The 14,326-nt window shown below is 36.6% G+C and overlaps 1 protein-coding gene and 1 pseudogene across 1 annotated transcript in view; both read left to right on the top strand.

Moving 5' to 3' along the window:
• Positions 1–6: 6 nt before the first annotated feature.
• Positions 7–14,326, top strand: part of KMT2E (lysine methyltransferase 2E (inactive)) — a 99,936-nt gene continuing 85,616 nt past the window's right edge. Inside the window, 1 exon segment of the mRNA XM_077746913.1 lies at positions 7–329. The gene's annotated coding sequence lies outside the window, so the exon portion shown is untranslated.
• On the top strand, positions 5,648–5,713 carry LOC144217435 (U4 spliceosomal RNA; annotated as a pseudogene).

The following is a 14,326-nucleotide window of genomic DNA, read 5'->3' as shown; positions in this document are numbered from 1 at the left end:
GAGCAAGAGGCAGTGACACTGAGCGGGCGCAGGGGGCCGAGTCGGAGACCGTGCCTGAGTTCGGGAGCGGCAACAGAGGGGGCACAGACACTCTGAGCAGCTTGCCGTCGCCTCTGCGTTCCTGTTGACTATTTGGGTGCCCCCTCCCCTACTCCTTGATTGCTGGTGAAGAGGCTGCGCGCTGCTGTTTGGGGAGGGGGTGTGTGGAGCCGGGTCCTGTGTCCGCAGTGGCTGCTGTCGGGAGGTCGTCTGTTCGCGGAGGTGTGGAGAGACTCCTCGGGGGTCGAGCAGATAACGGGGTTCGGGTGTCTGGTGTGTGAACATCACAGGTGAGTGCATGTCGTCTCCTTGGGAGTTCTTGGGGTTTGTGGGGTGGAGGGACGCGTGTTTCAAGGGGGAGGGGGCTTTCTCATTTTTATCCTTCTGGGGGTGTGGGGGGAGTCGACGTTGACTCTCAGGTGTCTGGGCTGGGGCAAGACGTTGCTTGGTTGAATCGAATTTATCCTTTCTCTTCCCTGTCCCTGGAAAGGGAGCATTATGGCGGGTTTTAGGGTTGGGGAAAGGGGAAACTGGCAGTTAAACCCCCTTGAGAGTGGGAGTTAGGGAGGGGGCGCACTCCTCATTGGCAGCGGGTTAAGGCCGCTTGGGTGAGGAGGGAGGCTTGTGACTATTAGCAGGGTTTGTGTCGAAGTGGTCCCAGGAGCTGCCAGCTCTCCCTTTCCTCGACCGCATCTTGTTCAGGTGCTGAAAAGCCGTTTAGGCCCCATTTTCTTCACCCATTTTCTTCATTGGCAATCGCTGGTATAATTTTCAGCTAAATACGAAGGGGGTTAGAAGGACGCTCTGGGTCTCTATCTCCCTTTGTGGGAGAACGAGACAGCTCCTCATCCTCTCCGAGAGAGGGTAAACCCGCCCCTGAGGTGGTCACCCCAGTACCCAGCCTTCTCAGTCTCCTCCCCCACTCCTCTTGCATTATCGCCGTCCTTTACTGTACTGGAGGCTTAGAATCCACAATATGGCACATTACAGAAAAGCTTATTTTGACCAAGGGATTGGCACAAACACTGTGGCAGCAGATACAGAAGAGAAACAAACGGTTCACTGTGCTAAACGGGGGAGGGGGAGAGAAAAAACAATCCGGAGTGCTCTCTTCCCCTGGCCTCAGTTCCGTAGAGATCCGTTCTTGCTGGGGTCTGTCTTAAGAATGATACAATTTAAAGTCAGAGAGAAATCGCCAGAGTTCGCTTTGGAGTAAATCCCGGTTTTTTTGCCTATTTCTCCCCCTTGTAGAGATGTGAATAACGTAAGGTGTTGGAGTTCTGGAGACCTTGGAGAGAATTAAGTGAGGTGCATTCAACTCTAGGCTGGAGACATCAATACCTAATTATAAAATAGTCCCGTTTTTTCCTTTATTTTCCGAGATGGGAAGTAAAAAGTGAAATTTCCCTCTTTTGTCCTTTACAGATTCTAAAAATGGCGGCCCCAGGCTGATGTTGTGGTAATCTAATCAGCTCGGGTCCTCCACACCCCATGCAGTGCGTTTGTCTGCAGCATATTACAGGCTTATTATGTTTACATGAAAAGACTGTGCTGCTTTTCTTTCCCAAATAGTTTACCAAAATGTGTTGGTTTAACTGCAAATTACAATGCTGTATTTTAGTCGATTAATTTTGTTGGTTTTTCCTGAGAGGGAAATAAAATGACACCACTTTCAAAAAAAAAAATAAATAAAAACACTCAGGTTGCCTTAGAAATTTGAGTAGTTAAGATAGGTGCACTTAAATATTCAAAAAAATGACTTGGGACAAATAATAGTTTCTGCTCGTTTAATCCAAGTGGTTTTTATTCACTGTGCTAAAGTAAGTTAAATGTTTGATAAGTGTGTAAGTGCAACATTTTGTGTGAGTATATGTTTTAATTTAGAATGTAATGGTTCCCATCCAACGCTTGACCAGTTTTGTGAATTTTGGTTTTTGTACTCTTTCAGATTAATTTTTAGGGAGCTGTACAAACAAGCCTAAACCTGTTACTTCACTGGGTGTGGAGATGCTTGTTCTTCCCACTATTATGTTTTGCATCCATTTTTCTCATATATTTAAGCATTCCTTATGCACTTTCTAACTAGTTTGTATATTTCATGAAGGGAAGCTTCATGCTTTGCTGCCTTTTAAAATTGTTTTATAGCATACAGTCATAATTATGTAAGTAAAAAAGTAAGGCTTTAGTTCTTGATACCCCGCCCTGTACCCATTTACCTATTATGGGATGTGGAACTTAGTCTGTTTTAATAGACTAAATAAAAGCCATACCATAATATAGGGTCTTGGATCCATTTTATGCTAATTTTAGAATCTTATAGATGGAAGCAGAAAATTAAATATTGTCATTTAATAATATTTTTAAAAGTGGGAATGATTAGAATTTATTTCTGTAGTGGGAGGTTGATCTTTTTGGCCTGAACTCAGCAGCAAGATTATCAGTGGGCCATTAATGGCATTTAATGACCATTCTGATGTGGAATAACTGAAAGATGAGTGCCTTTCAATCTAGTACTTCTTGAAAAGGTTGGAGAGTACACACCCTTTCATGATTCTTTTATTACACAGTAAATTCTGCTCTAATATTTACAACGGAATAAGGGAATCATGAAGTTCGTATATGAACTAGTTTTCTGCTGTACAAAATAGTTGTAGCAATAACTGCCTTAGTTTCATCATGGAAGACAGTATACAACCATGCTTAGAATCTTTGGAATATTTTATTATAAAATGAAATGTTAGTGGGTAGTGGAAGAGTTTGTGTAGGGATTTGGGGTCACTACTTGTTTGTATCATGCTCCGAGTAATCGTATAAGTCTAGATCCGTAGCTGCTGTGAAAAGATTGTGCATTTATTTTATAGACGACCTAGTTAGGATCTGTGGTTCAAGAGGTTGGTACTTTAAACCTACTATCTATTGTAGGAAATCAGTATACTCTTAGGGAAATTTGGTTTGTGTAGCCATGGAAAGGAACAGTGTATACACCCATTGTTTTTTCTTGATAGTGACCTTGGTCAGCTCTAGACACACAAAGCATTTGGACTTATTTGGCTTCAAATAAACAATAACAATTATACGAAGAGAAATAGAAATTATACGAAAAGCTGCTTTCACTCTATAAGCTTTCTCCGCACTAGCCTGCTTCTTTGCTTTGGATTTTGTTTCTTTTGCTATATTCTTTAAAAAATATATTGTACTGTGTTTTAAATGGTTACTTTATAATAACGTGGTTAAAAGTGTTTGGTTTCTGTTAATGTATATGCAGTTGACCATCTGTGTTTTACATTAGAATTGTAGAGGCAGTTTTTTGAAAGGTTAAGTATAATTTTTTCTGAGTGAGTTTTGAAACATTTGGTCTCTTGGGGGAAAACTAGTCAAATAGTCTTTGTTCTTAGGGTAGCTGAGTTTGAGGGATTAGGTGTTTATCTGTTTAAGTGGATTTGTAGAAAAGCATAATGTAATTGGTGAGCAAATTTTATTTTTAGAGACTATATTTTGATCACACTTCCCTTTTGTTGTCAGTGTAAGTTACAGGATCCCTTTGATCTCAATTTAAGTTAGAACCTTCACAGGGCTCCTTCATTTCCCTTCAACTCTTCAGATCTCTGATAACTCTCTCACAATTTTGGCTTGTTGGTCTTATAGCTTCCAGCCGGAGAATTTTTACCATGTATACCACAGCAAGCTCTAGGACTTCTTGGATCTGAAATGAGGAAGTGAGGGAAAAAGCCAATTAATAAGTTAGGAGAAATTCTTCCTTTAACACATACCTTAGTGGTTTTAGTGAAATTCTAACTTCTTAAGTTGGTTTCTTATTTTTAAGAATAATGTACCCATTTCATGCATCAAATTCTTAAATCTATGGTTTTGTTTTTTAAAGTGTGTTATGTAAATCTTAACAGCTCTGCTTTTCTGGAAGTTACTTCTAGGACTTTAATGTGTACTGTCATTGTGTGTTTAAAATGGAGAAAAACCAAAAGGACTTTGAAGAGCTATCAAAAACTGCTAAAGAAATGTTAGGATGGAATATTTTATAAACGATGCTGTTTATTTCTAAAAAATATTTTTTCAGTGTATAACTAGCTTTTATCTCCAAAGGAGTTATTCACGGTAGAGAGTAGGTGCTCAATTATTTTTTGAGTTTAAAGCTTTCATTTGAGCGAACATGTCTCATATATTCAGAATAATCAGGGACCGTTTTTTGTTATATGTTAGAATAAGCGTTTAATACTTGTATTCAGGGAGACTTGTCAATCTTGACTATGGAATTATTTTTATTTTATGGTAACTTTTTTATATTGACTGGCAAAATAACAAGGATACTATTTTAGGTGCTACTGTATAAACGTTAGCTTTTAGGCTGGTTTGAAATTGGAGTGGCTCACAATTTTTTTACTGTCTCTTTCATAATGTACAAATGTTGGGAAGAATCTTATTTTTTAATATTAAAAGAATATATGTAACCTAAAAATGTATTTAATGTGAAAGAGCAGTATTTATGGTTGAAAACAGTTGTTTAGTGCACCAAATTAGAAGTAACCATATTTAATTAAAAATCTTGCTATTGCAATTAAACAGTATTTTATAGAGAGGTAGGAATTAACCAAAAGAATTTTTTTGTTATTATTGTAAGCGTTTGTGATAAGTGCTAAATAAAATGACCGAATGATGATGATTCAGGTTTAGTCAATTAGATGCTATTTGTATCTTTAAGAGTATGAGAACTATTTGTTAACCATTAGTAAATGGAGGCTTTTTACTTAAGTGAGAGTCAAGAAAGTAGGTGGGTCTTATATTTCACTTGATAAGTATTTTCATTAATATGTAATCAGTTTTTTTTCCTCAGACAGCATAAATCAAATTTTATTTTTAAGATATTTTAGGAAAGCCATTTTTATATTATTAGGTGAATTTTACAGTTTTATTGGAAAATATGATTTATTTACAAAACTAAGCTGTTTGGGATCTTGGACTTTTCAGTGCAACAGGTCAGTCACATCTTTTTGGATGTGTTGAATTAAGATGCCATGAAAATAGACCTGGCTTTAAATGCATAAATAAATCTATAATATAATAATTCAATGAGTAACTCCGTGTCTATTATTTTTAGTTAAAATATTTTGCATTTTTAACTTATCTCAAATGTGATATCTGGGTTTAAGACAGGACCTAAGAAACAAAATGATTTGTACAGCTTTCTGCACAAAAGAAGAGAGAATTTTCTAGCAACTCTTAGATGTTTGCTTAGAGTTAATCCAAAGGAATAAACATCTTGGTCCTGAAGTTTATTGTTGAGAAAGAACATTAAGTAATCACACCTGTGTCATAGCTAACTTGGTTGCAGCATTTAAGGTCTGAGCCTCTGGCATAAAATTAAGTAATAGAACAGTGGGATTGAGATGGCTTAGGTATTCATAAGACAATTTTTAAGTTCAAGTTCACATAATTATGTTACCTAAAATTTTGTTGAGATGAGAAAAATATTTATTAATTCTTAAATCTATTTTGGCTTTTGTTTTCAAAAGGCATTTAAAACATAATTTTTAGTTAGACTTTAACCAAATTTACCATAAATTATTTTAAACTTATTTGAGTTAAGTAAGTTTTTAGTTTTGCACAGTGGCAATATTGTAGCCACTGAGGTTTATCCAAGGCACAATTATTGCTAATTGAGTTGAGTAAATTTAAAGATTAAATGTTTTCCCACTTGTCTCACTGGTCTAACAATGTAAAGCCTAGTATCAATGGTTCTTAGCAAAAAGTGAGGAATGTGGTGAAAAGAAATAACTATTATCGCTTAGGATATTGTCAGAAAATAGTTTTGCTTTTTCAAAAGTTTACATATCGAGACACTTTGAGGAAGATAAACTTTCCTAATACTTTTTCTTATTTCATAAACTAATAAGCATAATAGTTTCTATTTTTGATTTTACAGAGAGACCTCTTAAATTACTCTTGTCATGCTTTATATGTCGTTCAAAGAAAGACAAGTTTCAGGAATTTGAAAACCCATTTCTCTTTAATGATGTTGCAAAAGATGGGAAGATTCTTGATGTGACTGATTTGAATGGTGGCACTCTGCTTCATTAGCTATAAATTGATGGGGGTCTGAGGTTGGTCTGATACATAGTAGTTCTTCTTGAGAAAATAAGATTGTTCCTTTTGAATTATTTGCTTTTCTGCTACTTCTCTTTAAATGAAGCTGCATAATTGGCTGAATTGACAGCCTTATTACGTCTTTACCATTAAGCCCTCAGCAAAATCATATTTTCCAAGCACAGACAAAAGATGAATTTAAGTAGCTCCTATTTCCCTTGTACTGTTTATTTCTACTTAAAAGGCTGCTGTTTCAGGGTTTGTTTGGATGCAAGGTACAGAAATCAGTCCAACTAACTTAAGTAAAAGATTTGTTATAAGACTATATAGGGAAATCTCAAGAGAGCTTTTTTTGAGGAAAGTACAGTTGGACCTCACAGGAATTGGCAGCGTGTCAGTGAGCCACTGTGCTCTATCTTGATCCCTTTAATTAGCTGTGACTGGTTAAGGAGATGGTGGTAGGGTGGGTATTTATGGTGTGGGGGAGTTTGCTTGGATGGAGAGTAAGAGATGGACATCTAATTCATTGTGGAACAATTGCCTTTTTTCAGGGATGTTCAAATATTTGTACTTGAGAGGGCCTCTAAAACTAATTAGTATCAAACTGATGATTCCACTTTTTAATTAATTTATTTTAAATGTATCTTTTAAACGTTTATTTTCAGCGTGGGGGAGGGCCAAAGAGAGGGAGACAGAGGATCCACAGTGGCTCCATGCTGACAGCAGAGAGCCCAGTGCTAGGCTTGAACTCACTAGCTGTGAGAGGATGGCCTGAGTCGAAGTTGGACGCTCATCTGAGCCACCCAGGCGCCCCTCCACTTCTTAATTTAAAAAAATACAAGTATTATATATAAATATATGCATATATGTCTTGAGGAATAACTCCCAAACTACCAAGTTTTTTGTTTTAATTAAGTTTTTAAAATATTTATTTTTGAGAGAATGTCAGTGGGGGAGGGCAGGGAGAGAGGGAGACATAAAGTCTATGCTGAGTTTTCAGCACAGAGCCCAATGCGGGGCTCAAACTCAGAACCATGAGATCATGACCTGAGTAGAAGTCGGACACCTAACCGAGGCACCCTGGCACCCCTTTTTTGTTTTAAAATGATTTCAGGCTTACAGAAGTTACATGGATGGTACAAAACGTATACCTTTTACTCATATCCCGTGATTTTTAACTTTTTGCCACATTTGCTTTATTATTCTCTCTGTACATGTAACAAAAAAAATCTTAAACGCAGGGGTTGTGGGGGGGGATGGGTTAAATGGGTAAGGGGCATTAAGGAACCTACTCGTGAAATCATTGTTGCACTATATGCTAACTAACTTGGATGTAAATTTAAAAAATAAGTAAAGAATTTAAAAAATTTCATAACTACTTAGATTGCATATATGATGCCCTCTTATACTTAAATATGCATTTTTTAAAATGTTTTATTTGTGAGAGAGAGAGAGAGAGAGAGAGAGACAGCGTGAGCAGGGGAGGGTCAGAGAGAGAGGGAGACACAGAATCTGAAACAGGCTTCAGGCTCTGAGCTGGCAGTCAGCACAGAGCCAGACGCGGGGCTGGAATCCACAAACCGTGAGGTCATGACCTGAGCCTAAGTCAGATACTTAACTGACTGACCCACCCAGGTGCCCCTTAAATATGCATTTCTTAAGATCAAGCCTCTCTTAGGTAACCAGAGTGGTTAAATTTAGGAAATTTAGCATTGATGTAATACTTTAGTCTGTTGTCCATACTCCATTTTCATCAGTTGTCCCAATTATGTCTTTTATTACACTTTTTTAAATCTTTTTAAAAAAATTTTAATGTTTATTTTTGAGAGAGAGAGAGAGAGAGAGACAGCATGAGCAGGGGAGGGGCAGAGAGGGAGATACAGAATCTGAAGCAGTCTCCAGGCTCTGAGCTGTCACCACAGACCCTGATACGGGGCTTGAACTCATGAACTGTGAGATCATGACCTGAGCTGAAGTTGGCACTTAACCGACTGAGTCACCCAGGTGCCCCTATTAGCCCTTTTTTTCTGGTGCAGTCGTTAATTCAGGATCACAGTTTGCATTTACTTCTCAGATCTCTGTCTTTCATGACATTGGCAGGCTAGCTATTTATACAGTGCCCCTCAATTGGGTTTGTCTCCAGTTTCTTCGTGATTAGATTCAGGTTTTGCATTTTTGGCTATTAAATAGATAAGCAGTATGTGGGTTTTTTAAATCATGTTTGTTTGCCTCTTACCAGTATGTTCATTTTGATAGCTTGGTTAAGGTGTTGAATTGGTTTTCTGTTGTTACTGTTTCTCATTTTGCCATTATTAAGTAATTTGTGGGAAGATATTTTGAGGTTGTGTAAATATTCTGTTCCCTGTCAGACTTTCCTAGATTTAGTGTCTCTGAGTGATTCTTGCCAAATAAGTTTTTACTTTGTGGCTGTAAATACACCGAAGTTTTTAGCAGTGATTTGTGTCTGGGTAATTGGAATTGTGGAGTTTTCTCTTCTGGTTTTTCTGAGACATATGGATCACTTTTGTTATCACAACAGATAAAAAAAGTTGAGAAAGGAAAGTGTAGGTAATTTGGATAGTATCTGATACTATTTTTGCACAGTTTTCTACACAAATGGGATTTAAAATAGCTTTCTGAATGCTGATCTCATTTGAAATTCAGAATATAGAAAATAAGTACTTAGGCTGTTAAATTATTTTTAAAAAATTATGGCATTCCAATTCCTTATTCAATTTTTAGAATTATTGCTAAATGAGCTTTGAGTTACAGTTATGTTTAGGTTTATGGTTTGCTACCAATGCTAGCACTTTGATTTCTAAGACAAGACTGAAAATACACATTTTAATTATGTGGTTACTCTCCTTCCTCCGTTAAAAAAAAAAATCCTTGAAGTAATTCTTTTGAAGAAAAGTATTTTTTTCTGAAATTGAGATAAATTCTTTTTTTAACATACATGCAAGTTTGCTCTTTCATTTATTTATTTTTAAATATTTATTTTTGAAAGAAAGAGTGTGCACACATGTATGAGCTGGGGAGGGCCAGAGAGAGAGGGGAACAGAGGATCCGAAGCCACTCTGTGCTGAAAGTGCAGAGCCTGATGCGGGGCTCTAACTCATGACCCTTGAGATCATGACTTGAGCCAAAATTGGACACTCAACTGACTGAGCCACCCAGGTGTTCCCAGGTTTGCTCCTTTAAAAAGGGTTAGTGAGGGGCGCCTGGGTGACTCAGTTGGTTAAGCTTTTGACTTGGGCTCAGGTCATGATCTCATGACTCGTGGGTTCGAGCCCCGCTTCGGTCTCTGTGCTGACTGCTAGCTCAGAGCCTGGAGCCTGCTTCAGATTCTGTGTCTTCCTCTCTCTCTGACCCTCCCCTGCTCACACTGTGTCTATCTCTCTCTCTTAAAAATAAAATAAAACATTAAAAAAATTAAAAAAATGAAAAGGGTTAGTGAGATGGTACACTTAACAAAGCAGAACATCAAACATCTATATCTCTTAGGACAAAGTGGTACATGATTTTGGAACAAATGCGATACTCATTGTAGAAAAGCTCAGAAGGACAAGAAAGGACAAGAAACAGGGAAAACACTGATTCAAACTTTAATTACATTCTAGTGATATTTGTATCAGTTTTGCATAGTGTTTAGCAAAATATTGTGAATTTGGATGATTTGAATATTTTACTGATTTGAATGAAAATTATTAATTTGTTTGGAAATTTTCAGAGACAGTGGGAGAGGAAGAATTTGAGACTTGTGAATAGCGATAGAGATGAGATTCTATCTTTTAAAAGTTAAAATTTCAGGGCACATGGGTGACTTAGTTAAGCATCCTAATTTGGCTCAGGTCATGATCTCACAGTCTGTAAACTTGAGCCCTGTGTCAGGCTAGGTGCTGACAGCTGAGAGCCTGGAGCCTGCTTCAGATTCTCTGTCTCCCTCTCTTTCTGCCCCTCCCCTGCTTGCAGTCTGTCTCTCTCTCAAAAATAAAATAAAAACATAAAAGAAATTTCCTTGTGAGAAAATTAAGGTAATCATATTTCAAATAAGGAGGATTAATAAGATGATATAGTTGATTCTTAGCATTTTGTAGGTGTTTAATTTAAAACTCATTTGAATCAACTGTATCTGTGTTTTAAGAGAATGAAAGTTCAGTTAGCACTACCAAATCTTACCCATTGTCTTAAAAAAGTACAGGGTGAAAAGTGCAAAAGCAAATCCTATCATAAACTGAGGATTTTCTCTTAGGCCACAACCCCCATCCTGGACATGTAAAATAGCACCCTATTAAAGTTTTAACGTTTTTATTTTCTTAGAGTTTATTTATTTTTGAGAGAGAAAGAGAAAATCTTTCATTGTGGCCCGGGGATCCTATGTATTATTTATGTGGAGTGCTTATTAAAACATTCTTGGGCCCAATTCCAGACCTTCTTAATTACATCTAGTGGAATAAAAATAAATTTAAAAAAATTACATCTAGTGGAGCCTTGAATTTGCATTTTAGTTACTAGTCTCAGCAATTTTTATACTGTTCTAGTTCTTCCCTTTTGTTTTACAACTAGACCAAATCCCAGGAAGGTTAAATAATTTTCTTTAGGTCATATAGTTGGATAGTGGTTGATCAAGGATTAAAATTTAGGTCATGATTCTTGATGCTTTAAACTTTTCCAGGGAACCATGCTGACTGCACTCTTGAGAAGCCAGGCCACTATTTTTTAGAGTCTCTGAGTGAGGGGAATACTGGTCTTTGTGCAATGTCATGTGACAGACTCTCTATGTTTAGTGTTTCTGTACATCCCAATTCAAGGTGATCTTTTGGTTTCCAGTACTAACATGTTATTTGGATTAGAATTCTAGCAGTATAAATTGTGATGAAGTTACAGTGAGCTTTGAATGCCACGATAAAAGATTATGGACTTCATGAGGAAGTTGCTGAAAAATTTGCTTTGGGGAGTGACGTACTGAAACGTGCTTATTTATCCTCTCCAGTTCTTAAGATTATGAAAGCGTTGTATGCTGATTAAAAGAGCTCAAACAGTACTTCTTTAGCGGCAATATTGCACAGGGCTTGAGTAGATACTAGAACCACAGCCAAACCAGGTTGTATTGCCTAATGACTTTGGGCAAGTTAATTATCTTTTAGTGCCTTAGTTTCTTGATCTGCAAAATTGAGATAATTATAGAGCCTAACTTACACAGTCGTTTTGAGGATTTAGTGAGTTAATATGTATGCAGTTCTTAGTAAGCTCTCCAGCTGTTTATGTTATAGTTTCTTGAAAAGAGTTTCTGACTCCATCCCTAGTCTCTCACATCAGCGCTGAGGTGATCACTATTTATAGCTTATGTATTTTTTCTTAAGTGTTTTATGTAGATACTGTAGAAAATTCTTACCTTCATTTAAAAAACATTTTTTTAAAAAATTCATGTTTTATTTATTTATTTACTTATTTGAGAGAGAGAGAGAGAGAGAGAGAATCTGAAGCAAGCTCCAGGCTCCGAGCTGTTTGTACAGAGCCTGACGTGGGGCTCAAACTCACAAACTTTGAGATCATTACCTGAGCTAAAGTCAGACGCTTAACCCACTGAGCCACCCAGGCATCCTTTATTTAAAAAATATTAATGCCAGTTGCATGTTGAATGATGTAAACTACTCTGTGCTGCTTCCACTTGTTGAGTTCAAACCTCATAGTCATATGTTTGTTTCCAAATTGGCTAATCCTGTTGTACTTGTCTCGTGTTGATATTATTAGCTGTAACTTAAACCATTGATAAATGAGTGCAAAAGAGAATTATGGTTTATTTTTTTTAAGTGTATTTATTTGGGGAGAGAGAGAGAGAGAGAGAGCGCGCGCGAGCGCGAGCACACACGTGTGATCAGAGAGGAGCAGAGAGTAGAGAGAATCTCAGGCAGGCTCCTATTAGCATGGATCCTGACAGCTCAGACCTCAGCTGAGATCAAGAGTCTGAAGCTAACTGACTGAGCCACCCAGGCATCCCTGAGAATTGTTGTTTAAATGCAAACGAAGTTAATTACTTTGGAAAACTTGTTAAAGGCACATTAATTGCTAAAGAAAGTTGTTAGGTATGGGTAAGCTAACTAAAATATTGGGGAAAATAATACAAATACAAATCTAGAAGAGAATCTGCATTCACATTGCTCCACAGGTGTCTAAGTAATTTGTTAACTTGAAATAATCTAAACCCCAAAATTATAGACGACGCATTATAGATAGGGTTTGTACAAGAATGAGAACCCAAAATTTCAATTAACAGAGCCATGTTCAAAGAGAACATTTTGGCTTGACATTAAAATATTGATGAATGATATTTTAAATTAAAAATACAGTGTTTATAAAGTGTATGTAACTTTTAAATGGTTCTCCAGGTTAACTGACTTTGAACCAACTAATTTTGAGTTATTGTTTTATTTATATATACATATATAAATCCAGATTTTTTTTTTCAGTTCATAAGATGAATCCTACTATATTCTCTAGCATTTTTTTCCCCCATTCAGTATCTTAGAAATCTAAAAATGCTGTTTCATGCTGACATCTTGATTTCAGACTCTGGCCTCTAGAATTGTTTGTGGTTATGTGTTGCTGCATCTGTAGGAAACTAATACTCCCCTCAATTCCAGTTATTCTCAGTGAAGCCCACTTCTAGACACACATAAGCCATGCACACACATACATACAAAAGAAAAATAATTAAAACGCTGTTTCCGAATCTAATTGTGATTTGCCCGCTCGGGTTGGTAGGATTCTGTCTAGTTGAAATGACAGATTTCAAATGTCCATGGAATTGAATAGACTCATCGATGTATCAGAATCCAATAACCTCAATCTTGTGAAATTTAAATTCTCCTTTTCTTTAGCATCCTTCTGTTAATACTGTAAACTAGATTCATTCAATGGCAAATAATTGAATGCCCTCTATGTGAAAGCATTATGGTGCTACTAATTTTGGCTTGCTGATCTTGCACATATTTCCTAAGGGAAGTAACTGATTGTGTTGGCTAATAACCCTGGGATCAGTTTGTGTGGTTTTCACATTTTAGCCTGTAAGAGTTTGGTGTATTGTAACGTGGTTACTGTATGTTACCAGTAACTTATTAATTATACACTAATGTAATAACTTTTTTATTTTTGAATTCCAAGTAGAAACTGGCATATCTTATTGGCATGGTATTGTGCCAAAAGACAAAAGTTCTTTTAGTGTGTAATTACTTTGAGAATATCTGAGGAACTAATATTTATCATTTAAATTTAATCTAGAGTGATGATGGAGACTAAAAAAGAGATTCTCCTAAATTTAATGGCTTATTAAGGATTTGGAGAAAGTATTTCTAGTTCAGTCACCTACTTCACACAGCAGTTTCTTTATATACAAATGACTTTTATAAGGGTAGCCAATCAGCTCAGTACATGTTTATTATTTTTTTAACCTATGTGTATACATAATGTCTTCTATCTATAAAAATGGAAAGGTCTTTAAAAGTAATTTGGAAAGTGAATGTGGATGTAGCCTATCTCATAGTAAATGTACTGGTCAGTAATAGCACCTGTGTCTACCAACTTCATTCTTGACATTTTATTTTTCTCTTGATTGTACAGTTTTTCAGTGATCATATGCCTGTTCAAGACAGGCTACTTAAAAAGATTGTCTTGAACAACACCGATAATAAGTTAATGAAGTTTGTATATCTGAGTAATTTTTGTAATAGAGGCTTAGATCTACTAATTATATAATTTATTCTTGAGAGTAAGATGCTTTTTTCCTAAGCTTCAACTCTCTAGTTGTTATGCACTGGTCCTTTCATTTCCAGGTTTTTGTTTTTGTTTTTCTATTTACATTAATGTATGTAGAGGAAGAAGTTGATCACTGAATACTGTAAGTCCTGGGATTAAAAGGACTGGGGCAAATGCTGTAGAAATACATGTTTTAAAAATGGAAATATTTTTTTCTTACTCATTTTTCTAGTCTCTTGCAGATTTATAGGTTAACCCTTAGAAATTAAAGTGTACTTGTTTTAGACTTAAGATTTTTAGAGGTGCCTAGGTGGCTCAGTGGTTAAGTGTCTGACTTTAGGTCATGATCTCACAGTATGTGGGTTTGAGCCCTGCGTTGGGCTCTGTGCTGACAGCTTGGAACCTGGAGCCTGCTTAAGATACTGTGTCTCTCCCC

The sequence above is a fragment of the Crocuta crocuta genome, unplaced genomic scaffold (genome assembly GCF_008692635.1).
Source record: "Crocuta crocuta isolate KB4526 unplaced genomic scaffold, BGI_CrCroc_1.0 scaffold396, whole genome shotgun sequence".
NCBI lineage: Eukaryota > Metazoa > Chordata > Mammalia > Carnivora > Hyaenidae > Crocuta > Crocuta crocuta.
The sequence above is the reverse complement of the archived record's forward strand: the minus strand, read 5'-3'. Positions and strand labels throughout refer to the sequence as shown.